This window comes from Ovis aries, chromosome Y (genome assembly GCF_016772045.2).
Source record: "Ovis aries strain OAR_USU_Benz2616 breed Rambouillet chromosome Y, ARS-UI_Ramb_v3.0, whole genome shotgun sequence".
NCBI classification, from domain to species: Eukaryota; Metazoa; Chordata; class Mammalia; order Artiodactyla; family Bovidae; genus Ovis; species Ovis aries.
The window spans coordinates 6,796,976-6,823,353 of record NC_082741.1 but is presented as its reverse complement, the minus strand read 5'-3'; the positions used below and the strand labels follow the sequence as shown (position 1 = coordinate 6,823,353).

Genomic DNA, 26,378 nt, shown 5'->3' with positions numbered 1-26,378 from the left:
TATCTTGCCGGCTCTCACTGTTCTCTAAGCACCCTAAAACACACTAAATGAAAAACACAGGTTATTTCTCGTGCGATTCGATGCAACTTGGCACATTCTCACTGAGAACTCCGCGTCCAGCCATGTGGAAAGAGCAAACGCCGCTCGGCGACGCTGCTGTTCGCATCACGTGTGCTGGGGTTGGGGGCAGAAGCAGTAAGGATGCTTTCCAGGTTCAGAGCTTGAGCAAAAGGTGGGATGTTTGGGAGGTCGGAGTGGAGGAAGAGAGCAAAAGCTTTTGAAGGTGTGAACTTCTCCTAAACCCCTGTTGGCTCTCCCATTCTCTGAGCGATTCTGAACTAGGTGATCGCACATGTCTGAGCTGGTGGCAGGTCACATTCCCAGAGTTAGGTCTGCGTAACCAACGGACTTCCCTGGTGGCTCAGACAGTAAAGCATCTGCCTACAATGCATGAGACCTGGGTTTAATCCCTGGGTCGGGAAGATCTCCGGGAGAAAGAAACGGCAACCCACTCCCGTATCGTTGCCAGCAAAACCCCACGGATGGAGGAGCCTGGTGGGTCACGGGATCGCAAAGAGTCAGACATGAGTGAGTGACTTCGCTTCACTTCACATCAACCGTGACCCCTGGAGCTGTGGGCCTGTCTGGGACACACCTAGGGTGGGATTTCTCCTCCTCAGCAGCACTGGCATCAGGACCAGGTCACTCTACGCGGTGGGCTTCCCAGGTGGCGCTCGTGGTAAAGCCACCTGCCAATGCACTGGATGTTAAGAGATGCAGGATCAATCCCTGGGTCGGGAACATGCCCTGGGGGAGGGCATGGCAACCCACTCCAGCATTCTTGCCTAGAGAAATCGCATGGACAGAGGAACCCAGTGGGCTACAGCCCATGGGGTCACGAAGAATCAGACACAATTGAAGCAACTCAGCAGGCACGCAAGCATTCTCTGGGTTGGGGATGGGGGTGGTGATGGGGGGCTGCGCCCGGTGTGAGAGGACTCTGAACAGCATTTCAGGCCCTATCTACGCGACGCCATAGGAATCCTGCCATCCACCCCCCAGGGTGTGACAACGAAGCTGACCCTCGCGGCCCAGTGTCCCCTGGACAGCACGGTCACCCCAGTGAGATTATCTCAAGATTATCGCACTAAGGCTTCCCAAGTGGCGCCAGGGGTAAAGAATCTGCTAAGGCCTCCCAAGTGGCGCCAGGGGTAAAGAATCTGCCTGCAGGAGACGCAAGAGACCTGGGTTGCGTCCTTGGGTCGGGAAAATCCCCTTGGAGGAGGGCATGGCCACACACGCCAGTATTCCTGCCTGGAGAATCCCACGGACAGAGGAGCCTGGTAGGCTACAGTCCATGGGGTCGCAGAGAGTCAGACACGCCTGAAGTTAAGTGATATCACATGACATCACTTACACGTGGAGTCCAAAAATAAATGTAATACCCTGGCCGTCTAGTGGTTAGTGGTCTGACCTCTTACTGCCCAGGACCCCAAATCAATGCCTGGTCAGGGGGCAAACTAAGATCTCACAAGCTGTGCAGCACAGAAAATAAACAATTTTTAAAAAGACAAATAAATGCTACAAAGGAACTTCTTCACAAAACAGACTTTACAGAAACAGACTCAGACACAGGAAACAAACTGATGCTTACTAAAGGGGGAAGAAGGGCTGGGATAAACGAGGAATTCGGGATTAAGATATACACACTACTATGAATGTAGATAAAATGGATACCCAACTAAATTGCACAGCCCGGGGAATTACAGTATCTTTCTCATAACCCACCATGGGAAAGAATCTGATAAGTAATAGATTCGACGGTATTTCTATAAATGTAGAGGCCACCACTGAACCCAGAGGAGGAGGACCTGGCCAGGGAGACAGAGAAACAAGAGCACAGCCATGTGGGATGAAGACCCCAGACAGTGCGGCATTCCTGGCTTCTAGTGACAGCCGCCACTCAGATTACCAGGGGAAGACTAGCAAGTAACTGCCGCCGAGAAGGAGGACTCGAGCGGGGCCCGTGGCTGATAGGATGACAAGGACGAACACACGCCGTCTTCTCTGCATCTGCTCCCTGCACGGAAGAAACCCAGGAAGACTTCACGGAGGTGGCAGCATCCCTTGCTGCAAGAAGTCAGGTGAAGAGGAAGGTAAAGCGGCTGCCACAAGTGAGCGGTACTGGAGGTCAACGGGTGGGCGCAAGCAGAGGGCATGGAAGTTTGCCAAAATGTTCTGGGCGGGTGCTCGGAAAAGAGGATTCTGACAGCAGAGTACGGGAGGGCTGGTTGGTGGGGGAGAAAGGGGAGCCCCACTCAGCACAGGAAAGAGACCCCTCTCCCCCACCGCCTGATCAGCGTAGACCAACCTCAGTCCTGGGGCCGCCCAGCGTAAGAACAGCTGCTAGTGGTGGTGCATCCGGGCTCCAGGGCCGCCCAACGACCAGAGCCGGGAGACCAGGGGACCAGTTCAGTTCAGTCACTCAGTCGTGTCCGACTCTGCAGACCCCATGGACTGCAACACGCCAGGCTTCCCTGCCCATCACCAACTCCCGGAGCTTGCTCAAGCTCCTGTCCACTGAGCTGGTGAGGCCATCCAAGCATCTCATCCTGTTGTCCCTTCTCCTCCCGCCTTCCATCTTTCCCAGCATCAGGGGCTTTTCCGATGAGTCAGTTCTTTGCATCGTGTGGCCAAAGTATTGGAGCTTCAGCAGAGGACCACAGCCAAGCTGTTTTCTGACTTGCTCTCAAACCATCCCGAATCCCCCTACCCCTCGAAGGAACACATCTGGACCACCAGGAACTGGGGTTAAAGGGCACCTCATGAACTTCCAGTCTTGCTCTTTTTTTACCCACGCCCCCACCACGTGTTGTCTAAGCTTACAAGGAAGGGCCCACCCTCTTGGCAGACAGTGCTCAGAATCCTTTAACTCTACCAGTTCCAGTTCAATTACTCAGTCGTGTCCGACTCTTTGCGACCCCATGAACCGCAGCACACCAGGTCTGCTGTCCATCACCAACTCCCGGAGTTTACCCAAACTCATGTCCACTGAGTCGGTGATGCCGTCCAACCATCTCATCCTCTGTCGTCCCCTTCTCCTGCCCTCAACCCTTCCCAACATCAGGGTATTTTCAAATGAGTCAGCTCTTCGCAACAGAGGGCCAAAATATTGGAGTTTCAGCTCCAGCATCAGTCCTTCCAATGAACACCTAGGACTGATCTCCTTTAGAGTGGACTGGTTGGATCCCCTTGCAGACCAAGGGATAACTCTATCAAAGGGCTGGCAAAAGGTGCCCCATGCATGATCCACTCCCCTGCTCCATTCTGTCTTCCTTCCACCAAACTACTATGCACATATACTCAGTTAAAAAAAAAGTTAAAAAAAAAGAGAGAGAGAAACAGATTTACAAGCCTCACTTTGCTCCTAATTAATTATAAGAAACTCTCTCCGGACCAAAGACTCCTCAGCTGTGAAATGAGGGTATTAAATTATTTATGAGGTTTCACCCACATCAAAAAGGAAAATCGGAGGAACCATTTTCCCGTTGACTTCCTTGGTAAATTCTAAGGGAAAACACCTTGCAGGGAACTAAGGGTTTGCAAAGGCATTGCTTTGGGAGGACGCGGGCAGGGGGGGGGGGGGGGGGGGCGTGGGGAGGGCGGGGGGGGGGGCGTGGGGAGGGCGGGGGGGGGGGGCGGCAGACGGGTGTGAAGAGGCATTCGTGTGTGTTCCACAGCCACCTGAGCACAGAAATGCATCCAAGGCAATTTTTTTCCCCTCCTCTGAAGTTGCCATAATGATTAACATGTTCACCCTGGAGAAACTCAAGTTGTACAATCATGGGGAAAAAAAAAATGTGAAAAAATCTAAAATATGTTTCCTGAAACCACAGAGCATGACACAGGAGCTGCCGTTTCCTCCCGAGTCCTCTTCTTTTTTTAAGAGAGCCCGGAATTAACCCAGCCTAGCCCCAGCAGCTAAGATACATTCTGGCGGGAGGGGTCTCAATGCCAGAGAATTCGAACCACTTCATTTGCCACCTACTTGCAGAGTTCAGGTTCTGTTTGATGAAGCTGTCGTCTCCTGCACTATCAATACCGCCCAGTGCTTTTTATATATTCGGATGATTCAGTCCATATTAGATTTTTTTAAATTTACTTTTAATTGAAGGACATTTGCTTTACAATGCTGTGTTACTTTCTGCTGTACAACAATGTGATTCAACCCTAGGTACAAGTATGTCCCTTCCCTCTTGAACCTCCTTCTCATCCCCCTACCCCATCCCAACCTTCTAGGTCATCACAGAACAGAGAGCTGGGCTTCCTGAGCTATACAGGCAGCTTCCCAGGAGCTAGTTATTTCACCCGTGAAAGTGAAAAGTGAAAGTCGCTCAGCCGTGTCTGACTCTCTGCCGACCCCATGGACTTGTACAGTCCAGTGGAATTCTCCAGGCCAGAATACTGGCGTGGGTAGCCTTTCCCTTCTCCAGGGGATCTTCCTGATCCAGGAATCGGACTGAGCTCTCCCGCACTGCAGGCAGATTCCTTACCAGCTGAGCTGCCCAGGTGACACACGGTGGTATTATGTACATACCAGTAACACTGTCTCAGGCCACTCCATCCTCTCCTTCACCCGCTGTGTTCACAAGCCTGTCTCTATTCCTGCCTTGGAAATAGGTTCATCAGCACCACCTTTCTAGATTCCTACCAGGCTCCTCCATCCGTGGAATTTTCCAGGCAAGAGTACTGGAGCGGGTTGCCATTTCCTTCCCCAGGGGATCTTCCCAAGCCAGGGATCAAACCTGGGTCTCCTACATTGCAGGCAGACGCTTTCTTTACCATCTAAGCCACCAGGGAAGTCCTCAATTCCATATACATGCCTTAATACACGACATTCGGTTTTCTCTTTCTGACTGACTTCCCTCTGAATAACATGCTCTAGGTTCAGCCACCTCACTAGAAACATCAGTTCAGTTCAGTCGCTCGGTCATGTCCGACTCTTGGTGACCCCGTGGACCGCAGCACACCAGGCTTCCCTGACCATCATCAAGTTCCGGGGCTCGCTCAAACTCACATTCATCGAGTCACTAGAACCTACCAGATGGTTAATCCTTTAAATCTGTGCTTTCTCCAATGGGGCTGATTGTGTCCCCTGCCCTCCCCAACCCCAGCCACCGTCACTGAACACCAGGCCATGTCTGGAAACATTTTCAGTCCTCAGGACTCCAGGAAGAATGTTACTGGCATCGAGTGAGGCCAGAGATGCTGCTGAAGCTCCTACAGCACATAGAACAGCCCCCTTCATAAACAGCTAGTAATATCTGGCTCAAATGTCAATATTGCCATGGCTGAGAAATTCTCATTTGAACTATATTTAAAAAAAAAAAAACTTATTTAGTGGTGCCGGGTCTTAGTCACAGCATGCAAGCTCTTTAGTTATGGCATGTGGGATACAGTTCCTGAAGGGAGATTTAACCCAGGGCTCCCTGCACTGGGAAGGGGGAGTCTTAGCCACTGGACCACTGAGGAAGTCCCCATACCAACATCTCTATAATTCTGCAGAAGGTATACACCGTGTATCATGCTTATTCTTTTCAAAGTAACAGAATACATACACTACAGGTGAAGCAAGACTTCTCACCTCAGCTGCAAACTTTCCAGCATCCCCTATCCTCAATTCTGCTCTCCACAGCAACCACATTCGAATCACATAATCGTTTCTACAGTCGGCAATATTCCTTGTCATGGACTCACATGATTCTAAATAAGCTGCTGTGTGATATACCCTATCAACTTTAGAGATCGCTTACTTGGTTTTCTCACATACGGATGAAGATTTTGTTTTTATAAATTCCGCTTACTCCTTGGAAGAAAAGTTATGACCAACCTAGACAGCGTATTAAAAAGCAGAGACACTACTTTGCCAACAAAGGTCCATCCAGCCAAGACTATGGTTTTTCCAGTAGTCATGCATGGATGTGAGAGTTGGACTATAAAGAAAGCTGAGCACAGAAGAATTGATGCTTTTGAACTGCAGTGTTGGAGAAGACTCTTGAGAGTCCACTGGACTGCAAGGAGATCCAACCAGTCCATCCTAAAGGAAATCAGTCCTGAATATTCATTGGAAGGACTGATCCTTTATTCAGTTTGAAGCTGAAACTCCAATCCTTTGGCCAACTGATGCAAAGAACTGACTCATCTGAAAAGACCCTGATGCTCGGAATGATTGAAGGCAGGAGGAGAAGGGGATGACAGATGATGAGATGGTTGGATTGCATCACCAACTTGATGGACATGAGTTTGAGCAAGCTCCGGGAGTTGGTGATGGACAGGGAGGCCTGGCATGCTGCAGTCCATGGGCTCGCACAGAGTTGGACACAACTGAGCAACTGAACTGAACTGAACTTCCCGCCAGCCATCCTGGCTTACCCTCCCACATTTTTCCAACAGTGTAACATGTTTTGGTTACATATAAACTCTACGCATGCTATTTTGACAGTGGAACAGGCACTTTCAGGCAAGCATGCAGTAGGGTGATGATGTCTTTCTTAGGTCTAACTCTTTAATTTTCCTGGGATGATTTGGCTGCCTCTGTTTCTCTTTGATAATTCCTCCAACAACCTTCCACCATCTTCCAATTTTTCACTCAGATAACCTGGCAGTTCTATGCTCACCCCAACCACTGCTCTCCTGACCCCCCAAATATATATACACACACCAAACCTTCCTCGTGAAGCTTCTGGACTCTGCTCCAGTCTCTACTTGTCAGAGTGAGATCTGCTGAGACCAGATGCCCCAGATCGCACCACCAGCATTGTGACGATTGCTGCCGCCTCTGTCTCAGGGACCCCAAGTCTCCCCCCTTTCTTGGTTTACCGTCTCCTTTCGATGGAACCCATTCTGCAGCAGCTTCCTGAGAAAAGTGATGTATGAAACCTAGAAGCCTGCTGATAATCCTGAGTATGGATGAATCTCTTTATGCTACTCTGAATTAACAACCTGTGAGGGAATGAACGCAAACTCTGAGTGAAAATAAATTTTCACAGAATGCTAAGCTCAGTCTGTTTTCCGATTTAAGAAATATGATGTCATTCTGATTCCAGGCCCTTCCTATGACTCTTTTCCATCCAAAAAAAATTAGTACTTAGACGCTGCCTTTATCCCTGATTTTCTACAAGGAAATGCTGATGAGATTTCAAGTAGTAACTTTTGATATGCTTAATTTCTATTCTATGTTTTAGTGATTTGGTTTGAAATTTCTGTATTCTTCAGATTGGAGATCCCCCTCCTTCCCTTTGCCTTCTTCCCCTGTTTCCCTGCAATACTTATTAGGCAAAATCTGAATAACTATCTCTCATCTGTCTGACAAAACTTCCTGCACTGTATCTTTGTTGCCCAGTAAGGTATTCATTTACTTCCTATCTGAGAAGTAAAGGGCTTCGCCGCTAGCTCAGCTGGTAAGGAATCCACCTACAACGCAGGAGACCCCAGTTTGATTCCTGGATCGGGAGGTTCCCCTGGAGAAAGGATAGGCTACCCACTCCAGTATTCTTGGGCTTCCCTCGTCGCTCAGCTGGTAAAGAATCCATCTGCAATGCGGGAGGACCTGGGTTCAGTCTCTGGGTTGGGAAGACCCCCTGCAGAAGGGAATCCCACTCCAGTATTCTGGCCTGGAGAATTCCATGGACGGTATAGTCCATGGGGTCACAAAGAGTCGGACACGGCTGAGTGACTCACTGGGAAGTAAGGGCTTCCCAGGTGGCGTTCGTAGTAAAGAACCTGCCTGTCAGTGCAGGAGACGAAAGAGACCTAGGTTCAGTCGCTGGTTCGGGAAGATCCTCTGACATAGGAGATGCCAACCCACTCCCATATTCTTGCCTGGAAAATTCCACGGGCAGAGGAGCCTGGCGGACTACAGGCTCGCAAAGAGTCAGGCACAACAGAGCATGCACTCAAGTACGGGGATTCACTTAGCCATGTGTGAGTACTGAGCAGTTGAGAAGTGGACAGTACAACTGAGGCGTTGACTGTAAATGGAATTTGCTTTTCGTTAATTTAAGTTTAAAGAGTCACACATGGCCGGGGGCTACCATGTGTGACGGCACAAACCTAAAGATGACGCCAAGAGGAAAAGAAAGCAACCGAGGAAGGTCAGTGCCTTTAGCATGACCTTAAGATGTTTTAAATGATGTTTAAGATGATATTAAACACAGAATAAAAAAGTGAGAGCGATTCCTAAATCCCCTCGGTTACTATTTCCAGCATGAGGTCCCAGGATGTAATTCCTTAGGGGTCTCCTTCCTCGGAAGAGTTGGAGGACCTTTTGGCATGATGTCAGACAAGCAGAAGCATCCATCTGCCCGTAAGACGACGTTTTATTATACCCAATGTATGAACAGGGCAGCCAAGGGTCCTCTCTCTCCTGAGGGGGAGATAGGAAATGAAAGTTGCTCAGTCATGTCCAACTCTTTGTGACCCTGTGGACTGTAGCCCCACCAGGCTCCTCTGTCCATGGGATTCTCCAGGCAAGAAGACTGAAGTGGGTAGCCTTGCCTTTCTCCAGGAGATCTTCCCGGACCAGGGATCGAACCCAGGTTTCCTGCATTGCAGGCAGACTCTGCCATCTGAGCCATGAGGAGAGCCCAGGTCGCCTCCGTATTTCACAGAAAAGAGAAATCTGTATCATAGTCACAGCATCACAGCATAAAGTAGAAGTGAAACGTTAAAAATAATAAAACTCAGGGGACAGCTAAGTTGCAGACGGCAACTTCTTCGAATGCCACCCCTGACGGCTGTCACGGAGCCCTGATCTCAGCATACTTGGCAATAGAACATGGTTCTCTACACGTGTTCTAGCAAAAAGGCACTGCTTCTGCGTGATGGGTGCTCCCAGGGACAGCAACTAGAGCAGCTGGCAAAGGCCTTCTCTGTGCGTTCATTCACTCACTCATTCAACAAACGTCACAAACATCACAAACTGGCGTCCATCTGTGATCAGTAAACAGGGACAGAAAACAGAGCAAAACCAAACCGGACGACCCACCACAAAGCTGCCCAGCGTCTTGTCTGATCAGAACCACTGGGAACCGCTTTATGAAAGTCCAGAACAGAACACGGCCAGCACGCCACAGCTGTGCATTTACAACAAAGAGCAGGATCGCCACGCAAAAAAAGGCCACTCTTCTAATTTCAGCTCTGAAGAGACACAACCACACTAGCATTCTAGCGAAGTGAAGTCAAAGTCGCTCAGTCGTGCCCAACTCTTTGCGACCCCATGGGCTGTACCCGCCAGGCTCCTCTGTCCATGGGATTCTCCAGGCAAGAGTACTGGAGCGGGTTGTCATTTCCTTCTTCAGGGGATCTTCCCAACCCAGGGATTGAACCCAAGTCTCCTGCATTGCAGGCAGACTCTTTACCGACTGAGCTACAAGGGAAGCCCTTGTAGCTAGCACTGGCACTCTAGGTATAGGGAAATAAAAATTCAGGAAACACCGATCATTTTAAATTTAAGGATCAACAGGGAAACACATTTTCTCCATCTACTCTTCTGCTAAGTCATTTAATATGCACTCCGTCCTGCAAAGTGACGTTTTATTATGCTTGTATATTTTTTTACAAGCTCAGCGTTAAAAGTACGAGTTATTCAAATAAGGACACTAACCAGGACATTTATATAAACTGGATTTCTTCCTCAATGCGTTATGACGCTAATAACAAGTATTTCATGCTTGTAACTGGCAAAATCAATGCCTGCGAGCCTATACTGACGTGTCTGAGCACATGCGTATTGCTATACAGACACATGCATCATTCACCTCACTGGAAGGACTGATGCTGAAGCCGAAGCTCCAACACTTTGGCCACTTGACGCGGAGAGCTGACTTATTGGGAAAGACCCTGATGCTGGGAAAGATTGAAGGCAGGAGGAGAAGGGGACGACAGAGGATGAGATGGTTGGACAGCATGACTGATTCGATGGACATGAGTTTGCTGCAAAGTCCAGGAGACAGTGAAGGACAGGGAAGCCTGGCGTGCTGCAGTCCATGGGGTCGCAAAGAGCGGGACATGACTTGGAGACTCAACAGCCACCAGCACAGCAGCAGGCTGAACCATACACACGTCACACGTGATAAATGGAAAGTGCTTTCCCAACTCACACCACGATAGGCCAAGTAAATTTCACACAGAGAGACTAAGACAGGACTTGTCACCTGAAAATATGGTATGAACATGACCCAACTGGTCTTCTAATTATATAACCACCCAGAGCTACTATCAATAGGGAAAAAAAAAACAGGCCCATGACAACTATCTACCAGTCGCACAGAATATGTTGGCAGGCAATTTTATTTGGTGGTGTGAAATTTTATTTAACGAGAGAAAACAAATCACAGCACTTAAAAAAAGCATTAGGATAACACGATCTTTTTCTTGTTCAGCCAACTGTCCATCAATAGCCACTACGATCTCTACACGGAGAACCACACCAAAGGATAAAAATAACCTTCAGGTGAGACATCAGTTTCTGGTTTAGAGATGACACTGTGAGTATACCACAGTGTACAAAACAATCCTAATTAATCTTCTCCTCATCTCCCAAAGCAGTCTCTCCACATTTTGCAATGAGCCATTAAGAGAACTTTTTTTTTTTCCCCCCTGATGTGGACCATTTTTAAGCCTTGATTGAATTTACCACATTGCTTCTCTCCTCAGTTTTCCTGTCTAAGCAGTCCTCTTCAACGTAATTGTCAAGCACAGGACGTGTTATCTACTGGCTGAAATCGTCATACATGTTTCTGAGCAGCATATGGCGTTGACGTTGCTGTTTCTGTCATCTGCAAACACTTCCTACTCCCTCCCCGCCTCACCTGGAAAGCTCAACCGTATGGTCCTCAATTTCATTTAATGACATAGCTCTAAGAAGGTCCCTTTGGGAAGACGATTCAATTCGACGCTGTGCTTACATAAAGACCTCAGAATCCAGGACACCTATGGCAACGATCAGCTCATTCAAGAAGAGAGTCTGAAAACGCAGGCGCGCACACACACCTTCCAATTCACGGATCTAAGTTCTGCAAATGTCACCTCCTGGGCTGCTGATGAGAACTGCTGTACAACATGGCAGAGCCCAGCCAAGGACTCTGTGACTACCTGGAGAGCTGGGATGGGAGAGGAAGCAGGTTCCAGAGGGAAGGGATATTATGCATCAGTTCAGTCCAGTTCAGTCGCTCAGTCGCATCCAACTCTGTGACCCCATGAATCGCAGCACGCCAGGCCTCCCTGTCCATCACCAACTCCCGGAGTTCACCCAAACCCATGTCCATCACCAACTCCCGGAGTTCACCCAAACCCATGTCCATCGAGTCAGTGATGCCATCCAGCCATGTCATCCTCTGTCGCCCCCTTCTCCTCCTGCCCCCAATCCCTCCCAGCATCAGGGTCTACTCAAATGAGTCAACTCTTCGCATGAGGTCGCCAAAGTATCGGAGTTTCAGCTTTAGCATCAGTCCTTCCAATGAACACTCAGGACTGATCTCCTTTAGGATGGACTGGTTGGATCTCCGTGCAGTCCAGGGGACTCTCAAGAGTCTTCTCCAGCACCACAGTTCCAAAGCATCAATTTTTCGGCACTTCAGCTTTCTTTATGGTCCAACGCACACATGACTACTGGAAAAAACCATAACTTTGACTAGGTAGACCTTCGTCGGCAAAGTGATGTCTCTGCCTTTTAATATGTTACATAGGCCGGAGACATTCCACGTTGCCACATCTGGGGCTGAAACCGAAGGTTTCCCACCACCAGCAAGGGCTGACAGCTCACGGAACATACACACCTGCCATCTGTCCACACCTGGCTCACGCACACAGCCCAGACTCTGTCTGGCCCGGCCACAACCCAAGCCCACCTCCTTCCCCACCTGTTCACAAGCTCCCCTCACGGGTTTTGCATCCCCCAGCCTCAGACCTTTGAGAGAACCCATGAGTCCAACCCAGGAGCGTCTTCAAGCCTCCTGTCACGTCTCACCCTGTCTGCAAGCTCCCTGCTGAAGCCACACGTTAGCCGCCGGAAGCAGTTCCTCCAGGCACCCTCCTGAAGTCTCATAATCAAAGTGAGAAGAGACAGCTGGCATTAGAGGCTCCTGTGGCTGTGACGTGGACATCCTCCGTTATTCCATCCGGGATGCACTTGATCTAGTAACCAGGAGTGTGCATGCTTGGGCCAGAAGCTCGGGGACAATCCACCCCTTGCTGGTCATGCGCACCCCTGGGCCAGGATTTCTCATGCCTCCAGCCCCTCACCTCTTCGAGCAGGGTTGTTTCTATTGAGTATCTAAGTTGTGCCTGACTCTTTGGTGACCCCACGGACTGCAGCCTGCCAGGCTCCTCCGTCCATGCGACTTCCCAGGCAAGAACACTGGAGCGGGTTGCCATCTTCCTGACTTGGGGATTGAACCCACATCTCCAGCACCCGCAAGCATTGATTCTTCACCAGTAAGCCCACCAGGGGAGCCCTGTCCAAAGGGGGACACATGACCAAGTGACAGAATCTAACTGACCTTAGGGGAACGGACTGAGAGAGCTCACTGCATGCACAACCATGCCTACGGGCCACGCGGCGTGTGTGTCTGGCTCTCTGCAGCCTCACAGACTGTAGCCCACCGGTCTTCTCTGTCCGTGGGAGTCTCCAGGAAAGGATACCGGAGTGGCTTGCCATGCTTTCCTCCAGGGGATCTTCCCAACCCAGGGATCGAACCCGCATCTCTTATGCTGTTTACCACGAGTGCCCACCCGGGAAGCCCAGAACGCCACACAAGTCATTGGATAAAATCAGTTTCACCAATGCCGTCCATTCATTCTGGAATCAGCTCACAGCCTGCTCACCAAGGATACCTCTGACTCCAGACAAGAAATCTGTGAACCTCGTACTTCCCTCTCCCTGTAAAAACAGGACAAAGCCCGTCACACGGCGGTGGGGAAAAACAGAGACCCAGGAAGTAAAAATACACAGAACAGCTCCTGGCCCATCAAACCTATTAAATCAGAGGCTCTTATCGACAGGGAGACGCTGAGGCCCTGAACTAATCCAGAAAGTCATTCCAAATCTTTCCTCCTCCAAAGTGGAGAAACAGCTATGCTTCCTGCACCAACTCTTTTAAACTTGCTTAGGGAGAGATCAGTGTGAACCCTTTTACTTCCATAACCTCGATTTCATTTCCTGCTTTTCAACTCAAGTGATGATGCATATTCAAGGCACTGAAGCCCAGTATTCAGTGGAGTTTAGAGGCAACTGCCTAGCCACACTGATGGAGACAGAAAAACAATTTCCACTTCATTCAATGTACCTTTAAGCCCAAGAATTCATTTTTTAATGGGTTTCTTCCCAGCCCCCTGCCCCCGCCCAGTAAATTTAAACGATTCAGAACCTTTGTTACTTGTTATAAATCTTCCTTTCATAGACTGCTTTTAAAGAACTTTAGTTTTCAAGCTTACAAGGCCCTAGAAAGTTTAACCAGGGTCTGCTCACCAGCTGCCTTTGACACTGCCCTCATCATACTAAATTCAGACACACAGTTTGCCCTGAAGGAGTTCATCACAAAGTTTCCAGACTAAAATAAGATGCCGCCAGCACATCAGAATTCAAAAGCCACTGTAAGCCAACAAAACTTCCAAGAAGTGACCGTGCTCTCTCATTCACAAAAATGCCTAAGAATTTCCCACCTGGGAAAAGAGAGGGAGAAAATGATTTGAGGTAGGTCACACACACACACACACACTAGCAAAAGTAAAATAATTCACTGAGTGTGTGCTTAGTCAAGTCTGACTCTTTGTGACCCCATAGACTGCAGCCCGCCAGGCTCCTCTGTCCATGGGGATTCTCCAGTCAAGAACACCGGAGTGGGTTGTCATTTCCTCCTCCAGGGGATCTTCCCCACCCAGGGATCGAACCCTGCATGGCAGGCAGATTTCTTTACCCACCGAGCCGCCAGGGAAGCCCTAACTGGGGAGAATTCAGGGCCAACAAAAGACAGTGTCACAAAAGATGAGATAAAGCTTACAGGTCAGCACAGTGGCTTAAGTCAGCCACCAGACACAACTTTACATCAACTGGAAGATTCACAGTTTCCTAGCTGTGTCTTCAAAGAAACAAATATGATTAGATGGATGCTTGATTCACAGTATGCAAAAGATGAACAAGATACAAGGATCCGAAACACAGAGCCTTCTAGAGTTGGACACACAGGCAAAATTTCTCCCCTGGCTAGGGACGCCTCGAACCTCCTAAGTGCGGTCCAGCAGGTGACCGGGCCACTTCTTAAAATAACCCTCAGTGTCAGATAACCGTCCGGCACCAAAGCTCAGCTAAGTAAATCAAGTTGAATACGGCAGCGGCCTGCAGACCGCCCCTTGGCCTCGTTTACTCCAGGGGTATGTCTCACAAGTGCTCAAAGTGCCAACTGGGCTGCAGGTCTGTTGTTGGGGGAGGAGGTCACAGAAACACATCTCTGTTTATCGTAAACACATTTCACAGCCAATAAATACCCCACTTCGCCAGTATTGCTTCTAACGGTTGCCTAGTAACCCACGGTGTGGGCGAGATCACACTGCGACTTCCACTGGGCCAAACAATTCCTTGCGATGGTAAGCAATGCCCCAGTCACACAAACAGAACGATCTTTCTTAAGTGTCAAAAACCTTGCAAAACCACCTACACTAAAAAAAGAAAGCTACATTTTTATTACCTACTGTTCAAGGGGGGGGAGAAGTCCTAAAGGCAAGACTACCTCACAGCCGTAAATTTCAGGAAGCCTTTGTAATTATTTCTGTCTGTATTGATCACAATGCATGGGTCTGCATGTATTTGCAGAATAGCAGCAACCGCACCGTGTGTGTGTGTGTGTGTGTGTGTGTGTGTGTGTGTGTATTTCTGTTTGTATTCATCACAATACATGGGTCTGCAGGTATTTGCAGAATAGCAGCACACACGACATGGGACATGGGAACCACACTGGTGTGTGTGTGTGTGTGTGTGTGTCTGTGTGTGTGTCTGTACAAATTTCCTGGTCTCCTGAGAAACAAAACACTTGGCACTGAAAGTTTTCCAGGGACTTCTCTGGTGCTTGGGTGGTGAAGAATCTGCCTTGCAGGGCAGGGGACACAGGTTCAATCCCAAGTCGGGGAACTAGGATTCCCACATGCCGTGGCTCTACTAAGCCAGAGGGCTACAACCAGAGGTCCCGCATATGGCAACTACAGAGTCTGGGTGCTACAATGAAAGACGGCATGTGACATGACAAAGATCACAAGGGATGCAACTGAGACCCAACGCAGCCAGATAAATAAATAAATGATTTTTTAAAAGAGAAAAAGACCTTCTGCAAATTTGAGTGGAGAATTTCAGGAGAAACACCCAGAGCTGTTTACAACCTTTATTTCAGGAGAGTAACAAATCCCTCGTCCTTCTGCTTGAGATGGTCCGAGTTGATCCGCACGGCCTCAAAGTAATGATTCAAAGTGCTGGTTACCAGCTGAGCCACCAGGGAAGCCCAAGAAGACTGGAGTGGGAAGCCTATCCCTCCTCCAAGGGATCTTCCCAACCCAGGAATCGAACCGGGGTCTCCCACATTGCAGGCGGATTCTTTACTAGCTGAGCTATCAGGGAAGTCCTTTTCTCTCTCAGAAGAGTGCCACTTTGCAGAGATAAATTATATGGCAACTTGACATACCAGAGACAAGTCGATAATCAAGACGGACTAGGTTCTAGGACAACAACTAAGGATGCCAGGGTCCCAGACGTGGGCTTCTGCATAAAGAAGAGTCTGTCGTTCAGTCACTCCGCTGTGTCCAACTCCATGAACTGCAGCGTCCCAACTCTTTGCCACCCTACGGACTGCAGTACACCAGGCCTCCCTGTCCTTCACCATCTCCCGGAGCTTGCTCAAACTCATGTCCATTGAGTCGGTGATGCCATCCAACCATCTCATCCTCTACCTTCCCGTTCTCTTCCTGCCTTCAGTCTTTCCCAGCATCAGGGTCTTTTCCAAAGGCTTACAATTCAATCTTCCTTTTTTTTCCCCCTCCATGTGTCTTTGGCTGGTCATTAGGTCATGAAAGTAGAAACCCAAAAACAAAGACTTGCTGTAGTTCAGTCGCTCAGTCGTGTCCGACTCTTTGCGACCCCATGGACTGCAGCACGCCAGGCCTCCCTGTCCATCACCAACTCCCAGAGCTTGCTCAAACTCATGGCCATCCCACCATCTCATCCTCTGTCGTCCCCTTCTCCTCCCTCCTTCAATCTTTCCCAGCATCAGGGTCTTTTCCAATGAGTCAACTCTCATAAACGAGAGGGGAGTTAAAGAGTCCAGGGGCATCTTCTTGCAGGGGCTTCGGGAATGCACAGTGAAGAGCAGAGACTCATAAGGAGCGGTGCTCAATCTGGGAATTTACGGTCTCGGGAAAAACTGCACCTAACCAGCCAGGAGTCCTGACTCACAGTCTGTGCCCGAGCCCCGAGTGTCTGAGGGCCCCTGAGGGCCGGGAGTGCCCACCCTGCCTGCCTCTGTTCAGAATCCTTCACCAGTTCTCCCATCCACTCAGACCACGTTCATCACACTGCAGAAACTCAAAAAGACACAGAAGATTCGCTCGGTTTATTGCTTCAAGGAACGCACGGTGTTTCATCAAGTAGGTGATCAGTTCAGTTCACTCGCTCAGTCATGTCCGACTCTTTGCGACCCCATGAATCGCAGCACGCCAGGCCTCCCTGTCCATCACCAACTCCCAGAGTAGGTGCTGAACATCCCCTAAATCCCTCCTCGACAAGCAACACTCTGGGCCTTATAAACGGAGGTCAGGACGTTCTTAGAGAGATGATGAGGAGTGCTGAGGGAGGATGTGGAGAGACTGAAACGCTCACGTGTCCTGGACAGAAACACAAAACCACACAGCCACTCTGGAGAACACTCTGGCGGTTTCTTAGAAAGTTACACACACACAGACAGTCTCGCAGTTCCACCCTGGGGAGTAAACCCAAGAGAAACAAAAATGCTTGTCTACATTGAAACCTGCACGCGATGTTCAGAGTGGCTTATGTGAGCGTCGCCCAGTCGCGTCTGACTCTGTGTGACCCCACGGACTGTAGCCGACCAGGCTCCTCTGTCCATGGGATTTCCCAGGCAGAAATACTGGACTGGGTTACCATTCCCTTCCCCAGGGGATCTTCCCAAACCTGGGATCAAACCCAGGTCTCCTGCATCGCCAGGCAGGTTCTTTTATCATCTGAGCCACTAGGGAAATCCCATAGCAGCTTGTTCATAACAGCCAAATAGTGGGAAAAGCCCACGTGTCCAGCAACTGAGGAACGGGTAAGTGAAATGTGCTATACTCACTCACAACAGAATCAGTTCAGTTCAGTTCAGTTGCTTAGTCATGTCTGACTCTCTGCAACCCCATGAACTCCATCCAGCACGCCAGGCCTCCCTGTCCATCACCAACTCCCAGAGTTCACTCAAACCCATGTCCATAGAGTCAGTGATGCCATCCAGCCACCTCATCCTCTGTCATCCCCTTCTCCTCCTGCCCTCAATCCCCCTCAGCATCAGGGTCTTTCCCAATGAGCCAAGCCTTCTCATGAGGTGGCCAAAGCACTGGAGTTTCAGCCTCAGCATCAGTCCTTCCAATGAAGAACACAGAGGACTGATCTCCTTTAGGATGGACTGGTTGGATCTCCTTGCAGTCCAAGGGACTCTCAAGAGTCTTCTCCAATACCAAAGTTCAAATGCATCAGTTCTTCGGTGCTCAGCTTTCTTCACAGTCCAACTCTCATATCCATACATGACCACTGGATAAACTATAGCCTTGACTAGATGGACCTTTGTTGGCAAAATAATGTCTCTGCTTTTCAATATGCTATCTAGGTTGGTCATAACTTTCCTTCCAAGGAGTAAGCGTCTTTTAATTTCATGGCTGCAGTCACCATCTGCAGTGATTTTGGAGCCCCAAAAAATAAAGTCTGACACTGTTTCCACTCTTTCCCCGTCTATTTGCCATGAAGTGATGGGACCAGATGCCATGATCTTCGTTTTCTGAATGTTGAGCTTTAAGCCAACTTTTTCACTCTCCTCTTTCCCTTTCATCAAGAGGCTTTTCAGTTCCTCTTCACTTTCTGCCGTAAGGGTGGTGTCCTCTGCATATCTGAGGTTATTGATATTTCTCCCGGCAATCTTGATTCCAGCTTGTGCTTCTTCCAGCCCAGCGTTTCTCATCATGTACTCTGCATAGCAGTTAAATCAGCAGGGTGACAATATACAGCCTTGACGTACTCCTTTTCCTATTTGGAACCAGTCTGTTGTTCCACGTCCACATCTAACTGTTGCTTCCTGACCTGCATACAGGTTTCTCAACAGAACAGCAGTCAACAATTTAAAAAAAGGAGAGAAATACTGATTCATGCTGCAACAGGGATGAACTCTGTAAACATTATACCGAAAGGCCAGACCCGAAAGACACACGTTGTACGATTCCACCTATTTGAAATGCCAAGAACAGGCAAATTCACAGACACACATAACAGAGGAGTGGTTCCCAGAGGCTTCATGGGTGACGGGGGGAGGTGTGGAGTACCAACCGGCACAGGGATTCTTTCTAGGTGATAAGTGTTCTAAAACCGTATGTGGGGACTTCCCTGGTGGTCCAGTGGTGAAGATGTCGCACTTCCAAAGCAGGGGATGCAGGTTCAAGGCCTGGTCTTGGAAGTTAAGATCCCACATGCTGCGGGCTGCAGCCAAAAAGTAAAAATAAATTTAAAGACAAAAATGGGAGTATTTTAAACCTATACTGTGGCACTGGGTGCACAGCTGTGTGTGTGCAACCTGCGTACATCCTCAGTCGTGTCCGACTCTTTGTGACCCCACGGACTGCAGCCCGCCAGGCTCCTCTGTCCATGGGATTCTCCAGGCAAGAACACTGGAGTGGGTTGCCGTGTCCTCCTCCAGGGGATCTTCCTGACCCAGGAACTAAACCCAGGTCTCCTGCATTGCAGGCAGATTCTTTACCAACTGAGCCACCAGGGGCTCCTACTCCACACAACTCTGTAAATTTGGTAAAAATCATTGAATTGAACCCTGACAACAGGTGAATTCTGACAGGTCAAGCATGTCTCAGAAACTTGCTTTGCTTTCTTTTTATGCTTTTTTAAAAAACACCTTTCTGACTCTTAAAGTAAAGATCGTCTGTGTATATGCGCACAAATGTTCAACAAACCATGGTTACGTGGGCATCGCACAATGAAAATTCCAGAGACAAGTTCCACCTTTTTTAAAAAAACGAAACTCATTTGCTTTGATACAGAGGAGTTAAATAAGTGCGCTGCGTCTAATGTGAAATGCATCATTGCACAATTTTAGTTGGGAAGAGGCCTATAGACAGGCTTTCTGATTCAAATTATACCTGAACAATAAACGCTCTTGAGTCAAATCATATTTACACATAACATGACTGTCAGCTGGTCTGAGATGAAAACTGAACAGGTGAACCGTTTGTTGGCATAGTCACAACAGAATCCAGAAGGGGAAACTCACCAGAAAATCTGCTTATGAGGACGCCAGAATCCTAACACCTGAAGCCCCAGTTTAAGTGAATTTCAAATTTGATATAAGTGGATTAAGAAATTCAATTTTCTCTAGTGACACATGACAAAAGGTTCAGGAATGACAGGGAAATACATCTTTTAAAACTGCCCAGCAGCTAATCGACCTTTTGCAGGGGCTGTTCACACACGTCGTCAAGTTCGGCACTGCTGAAAAGATGTATGGAGCTCACTGACTTTAGCGTTAGCTCATTTCTGTGAAAGGGCCCTTCTATTTTGGACCGCATGCTCATTCAGTTCAGTTCAGCTCAGCCGCTCAGTCGTGTCCAACTCTTTGCAACCCCAGGGACTGCAGCATGCCGGGCCTCCCTGTCCATCACCAACTCCCGGAGTTTACTCAAACTCATGTCCATTGAGTCGGCAATGCGATCCAACCATCTCATCCTCTATTGTCCCCTTCTCCTCCTGCCTTCAATCTTTCCCAGCATCAGGGTCTTTTCCAAGGAGTCAGCTCTTCGCACCAAGTGACCAAAGTACTGGAGTTTCAGCTTCAACATCTGTCCTTCCAATGAACATTCAGGATTAATTTCCTTTAAGATGGACTGGCTGTATCTCGTTGAAGTCCCAAGGACTCTCAAGAGTCTTCTCCAGCACCACAGTTCAAAAGCATCAATTCCTCGGTGCTCAGCTTTCTTAATAGTCCAACTTTCACATCCATACATGACCACTGGAAAAATCAAAGCTTTGACTAGACGGACCTTTGTTGGCAAAGTAACGTCTCTTCTTTTTAATATGCTGTCTAGGTTGGTTATAACTTTCCTTCCAAGGAGTAAGCATCCTCATTACAGAATCGGATTTCTGTAGGACTGTTTTTTTGCCAGGTCATGCCAAAGAACACGGTCAAACCTGCCCCATCTTAGCAGCACTTGTCACACACTGGGCAGAATAAGGATTAGCAAGAAGGGACACAACTGAACACAACCAGGCTGTACTGCTCACTGCAAAGTCCTGGAGCGTGACGTCACACCCATTGGTAACTGAACGGCGTCATGCCAGCATGTGAAACTCCTGACCTGGAGCACCTGGACAAGTGTGCCGCCATCTTAAGTCTCCCACGGCCATTTAACACACACTCAGCTCTCTTAAGCAACACGGACTGATGTTTCGTCTAGGGGTGAGGGGTCTACAGGGGTCATAGGGCTGTGCTCCATCTATAGGCTTCAGGGGAAGAATACAGGGTCCCAATTTCGTGCAGCTCCTAGAAGCCATCCGTCTTCTTCGGCCCATGGGCCCCCCCAACCTCTGCCTCCTGGGACACATGTCATCTCCAAGTCCAACCCCTCTACTCCCTCAGACACCCCCCACCCCAGGTGGGCACTCTGGGCTCAAGCAGACAACACCCCCCAACTTTCAAGATCCCGGACCTAGTGGGCACCTTCCCTTCGGCCGTGTGATGGTACAGGGTCACAGGCTGCACCATCAGACCTGGGATGTCTTGGGAGCACCATCGCTCTGCCTAGGCTGAGTATTGAGAACCAACGTGGGCAAAATGTGAGAACCATCTGGAACCTATGAAGCTTGACACAAGAGTCAGGCGGTGGCGGTGGGAAGAGTGACCAGACATAGCAGAGTTCAGTCTAAACTACGTGGGCCCGTGGCAGTAATCGCCTTCCTACGCCTTTAGGCAAATCCATGCATTTGTGGCTCTTTGTAGAGGCCCCTGGTCTCTACAGAACTGTGGTCAAGGGAGCAGGTTGGACGAGGCGTCTGTCTTGTAAGTTTCATCCTTCAGGCTGGAGCGATACTGATCCCCGGAGCTGGTTGGGGAGCAAAACCTAGTCACCTCCTCCTCCAGGGAGGCTGGACCTCAAAGGATGCCAGCTTTCACTCACCTCTGCCTCTGAGCCTATGTAATTCTCACACCGACGACCATCCCTCCATCATGCATAATCAGACCAACAGCGGACCATTTCCATAGGGTCACAAAGCCACGCGGCACTTTTTGCAAATTCACAGTCCCAGAGAGGCCGCGGTGTCTGCCTTCCTCTGAGGCTAGGGGTTCAGCCTAGTCCTCACCCCCACAACAGCTGCACCATCCTTTCCCCCTAAAACGCCCAAACCGGAAGCATGTGACCTCAAAGGTCCAGAGAAATGCAACCACGGCGTTCCCAGGCCCAAACAGGCGGCCCAATCGAGGCAAGCTGAGCCAAAGGCTTCTTCCCAGCCACTGGGCAGCACCCACGGCCACAGCGTGCTATGAAATGCCGGCACCCTGAATCCACATTCTTTTTCTTTCCTTAAAATAAAAAAAATTTATTTACTTGGTTGCCCTGGGTCTCAGTTGCAGCTCTAGAAGGCTCTAGTTCCCTGACCAGGAATCGAACCTGGGGCCTCTGCTTTAAGATCACACAGTCTTGCCCACTGGAGCAGCAGGGAAGTCCCAAATCCATACTTTTTAAATTTTAATTCCCCTTTTCGTTTTTTTTAAACACCGAAAGCATTTTGTATTGGGGTTCGGCCAAAAACAGCTGCACAGAGAACTCTGCTCAGTGGTGCGTGGCAGCGTGCATGGGAGAGGAGTTAGGCGTGAGGGAACAGATAGACACGCGTATGTGTGAATGACCCCCTCCGCTGTTCCCCCAAACCCATGCTCTTAGCCTCCATGGTCAAAGTTAAGCGTGGGGAAACATCCCACATTCTCTCCACATACATGCTGGAACACAAGCATTTCGAAAGACTGTTTCACGCTCCAGGAGCGTTCTTTCTCCATATTTGTAGGGGGTTGTATGTTTGCATTCAAGCCCTCTGGGTAACCATCTCCGCTTCTGTAGCACAAAGGTGTCCAGGAGACCCTACAACATAACCCACTGACACGTCCAAAAGAAAACCAGGTTGAAATCTGCCACAGTGAAAATGAAACCTTGCACCAACTACTTTCAAAACATGAACGCAACTCCACTCTGGACTCCTGAGCAGAAGACGACAAGAGGTCCTGTGGTCTTCTATCACTGCCACACACATCATCAACCAGAGGCGGGCAGCAGGCACAGGAAGTTACAGTCGCCTGGGGAAAATGCTGGGCATTAAAACCGGGTATCGGGGTCCAGTCCCACGACACGCATCCTGTGTACGGTGACTGGGGCCTTTGTGTGTGCCCACGCGGACGCCTGGCTGCACACGCCTGAGTAAGCGCGCACATGTGTCTATGTATGCATAAAACTTTAAAGTTTAACAAGTCATGCTTAAAAAGCCATGAAGTGAGGCTCCAAATCACTCTGCATTCCAGTTTCTCAAGATGAGCACTATTAACATTCGGGGTGCTTTCCAGGCGGCTTCCTGGTCAAGAATCCGCCTGGCAATGCGGGAGACATAAGAGAAGCGGGGAAGGTGTCCTAGAGGACGAAACGGCAACCCACTCCAGGATTCCTGCCTGGAGAATCTCATGCACAGAGGAGCCTGGAGGGCTGCAGTCCATGGGGTCACACAGTGTCAGACACGGCTGACTGGACTGAGCGTGCACACACATTCCTGAGAAAAACCTCTCTGGACAGTTACCCCCTTTGCTGCCTGCAAACCCCCAAAACTACAAACTCAACAGGGCCCAACAGACTCACAAGCCATCATCTGCTTCTCTCAGCTGACTCAACAGAGCTGCTCTGCTCAGAAACATCCTGAGAATATTCCAGATCTCCTTTCGCTGTTTGTATCGCAAGAACTGTGTCTACGGTCCACAGTCCAGGGGAAAGTGACCTCTCCCCTCCGGACTCCACAGCTGAAGAGTAAAGACCTTAGCGATATCTGAAGACTCTGCTGTCACCCAGCAGACATTTTTGGGGACATGGCCTCATATGCTCATGGCTTCTCATCCTCTGTCGTCCCCTCCTCCTCCTGCCTTCAATCTTTCCCAGCATCAGGGTTTTTTCCAATGAGTTAGCCATTTGCATCAGGTGGCCAAAGTATTGCAGCTTCAGCATCAGTCCTTCCAATAAATATTCAGGATTGATATCCTTTAGGATTATTTTCCTTTGGAACGGTCTTAAAAATGCAATAAGTTCTGCCTAACACTGTGTTGAGCGACATTCAGTTTGTAAGTTCTTACAAAGGAAAGCTTTAGAAGTCATTTTACCATGCAAAAAAAGACTATTTTACTGAGATGACTTTGAAGAGTCTAACACAAATCAAAATCATCTTCTTTCATTAGTTTCACACCAAAGCCTACAATCAGGGAGATAACTCAGGAGACGGTCATATTAACCCAGATTCCGTCTTTCCCTCACCTGACCGAGATTTTTGTAGGTTACATAAATATTACCTTGAAACGACTGTTTTATCTTCCTCCAACTGGCGGAGAGAGAATGAAATGGATTGCCAGGGAACAGAGTCTACATAAAAGCCAGTCCTTTCTCCTTCATCCGGAACACCCATATGAATTTGCATGCCTCCGTCTACCTCTTTCCCCCCCGTCCCTCACTAATGGCATGGAGTCTTGGGCACGGTCAGAGAAGAGAACTTCTGAGATCTCAGACCCCCACGGTTCCTCTTGAAAACTACCGTGCTCGGAAGAGAAAGGGTTCTCGGTGATTTCTAAGACAGACCTCTCCAGCTTCAAACAGGCGGGGAACGGGCCTTGTCTGCCCACCCTCCTGCCCCGAATCCTCACACTCCATGCTCAGAAACCATTGGTAGCTGAAAAGCATCACAAAGTTTAGGGAACAACAGAATTCCTGTCCACAGGGGTCTGTCTGGTGCAGAAGGAAGTGGACCAGTCCTCTGACTTCAAGTCATAAAGCATAAGAACGTGAGTGGCTTTTGTAACAGATGGGTATGCACAATGCCCAACACCGGATTCTGTACATCTGGGGTCAGTGCATCTTTCTGATAAGGGCCAGACAGAAGACAGCTGAAGCTTGGTGAGGTAAAGGGTAAACCTGAGAATGGGACAGAGAGATTATACGTAACAAGAGAGAAAACAGATTTCTCCCAAACTATCACTGACAAAATTAAAAATGTCATGGACACGGAATAACGGATCGCTTCAAAATTGGGAAAGGAGTATGTGAAGGATGCATTATCGTCACCCTGCTTATTTAACTTATATAGAGAGTACATCATGAGAAAAGCTGGGCTGGATGGAACACAAGCTGGAATCGAGATTGCCGGGAGAAATACCAACAACCTCAGATATGCAGATGACACTATTCTCATTGCAGAAAGAGAGGAACTAAAGACCCTCTTGATGAAGGTGAAAGTGGAAAAGTGAAAAAGCTGGCTTAAAACTCAACATTCAGAAAAAACTAAGATCATGGCATCCAGTCCCATCACTTCATAGCAAATAGATGGGGAAACAGTGACAGATGTTGTTTTCTTGGGCTACAAAATCACTGCAGATGGTGACTGTAGCCATGAAATTAAAAGACACTTGCTCCCTGGAAGAAAAGCTATGACAAACCTAGACAGTGTATTAAAAAGCAGAGACATCTCTTTGCTGACAAAGGTCCATATAGTCAAAGCTATGGTTTTCTCCAGTAGTCATGTATGGATGTGGGAGTTGGACCATAAAGAAGGCTATTGATGCTTTTGAATTGTGGGGCTGGAGAAAATTCTTGAGAACCCCTTGGAAAGCAGAGATCAAACCAGTCAATCCTAAAGCAAATCAACCCTGAATATTCACTGAAAGGACTGATGCTAAAGCCGAAACTCCAAAAGACAAGATGGCTGGACGGCATCAGCGACTCGACGGACATGAGTTTGAGCAAGCTCTGGGTGATGGTGATGGACAGGGAAGCCTGGCGTGCTGCAATCCATGAGGTCACAAAGACCCAGACATGAGTGAGCGACTGAACTGAAAATACCATGAAGGAGAAATAAAGAGGGAACCTATCAAAGCCGCAAGCTACTAGCCCACGGAAAATTCTTTCACAGAATTTTCCTCACGTACAAAATCGTTTGTCAAATTTTTGCCATTTATCACACCAAATTATTAGACTATTCCAAACTTCAGAAGCCTCAAAAAGTTACGTGCCACTGGCTGCCTTGACCGGGGGCCCTGGTCTAGCCTAGAGATGGCACTCGACTCTGGTTCAGCCAATGAAATACTCAAGGGCACTCACCCACATGCATTAACACACAGCCACCGAATCCTGAGGGGCCGACTCAAGAACAGAGACGTATCTGGAGTCCCTCTTCCTCTTGGTTACACTGGCGTGATGATATTCAGGCCATAGAGTTCCTGCCGGGGTGAAAACTGTCGATTCTGAAGTCCTTGATCCCTGCTGCTCCCGAGAGCCGTTTCATTGGCCTTCTCCAGCTCCTGTGAGTCTGGCTTACCTTAGGCAGGAAGTGACTGGGTAGTTTAAAACTAGGAACCCTGCTGGACACTCTCCTGATCTACAAAGGGATGGATGTCACTGGTATACCAACATGTCCAAGATACGTGAGCATGTGATATTCACTTCAGTCACGTCTGACTCTTTGCCGACCCCGTGGACTGTAGCCCGCCAGGCTCCTCTGTCCATGGGATTCTCCAGGCAAGAATACTGCAGTGGGTTGCCATTTCCTCCTCCGGGGGATCTTCCCAACCCAGGGACTGAACTCCCGTCTCCTGTGTCTCCTAAACTGAGAGGTGGATTCAGGGCTTACCTGGTGGCCCAGAGGTTAAGGCGTCTGCCTGGAATGCAGGAGACCCAGGTTCGATCCCTGAGTCGGGAAGATCCCCTGGAGAAGGAAATGGCAACCTACTCCAGTACTCTTGCCTGGAGAATTCCATGGAGGGAGGAGCCTGGTAGGCTAC

At 49.0% G+C, this 26,378-nt stretch overlaps 1 protein-coding gene across 22 annotated transcripts in view; it reads right to left on the bottom strand.

Annotated features, from left to right (window-relative positions):
* The window catches only part of LOC101119116 (transducin beta like 1 X-linked), a 247,841-nt gene that overhangs the window by 156,107 nt on the left and 65,356 nt on the right, over positions 1-26,378 (bottom strand). The window lies entirely within an intron of this gene.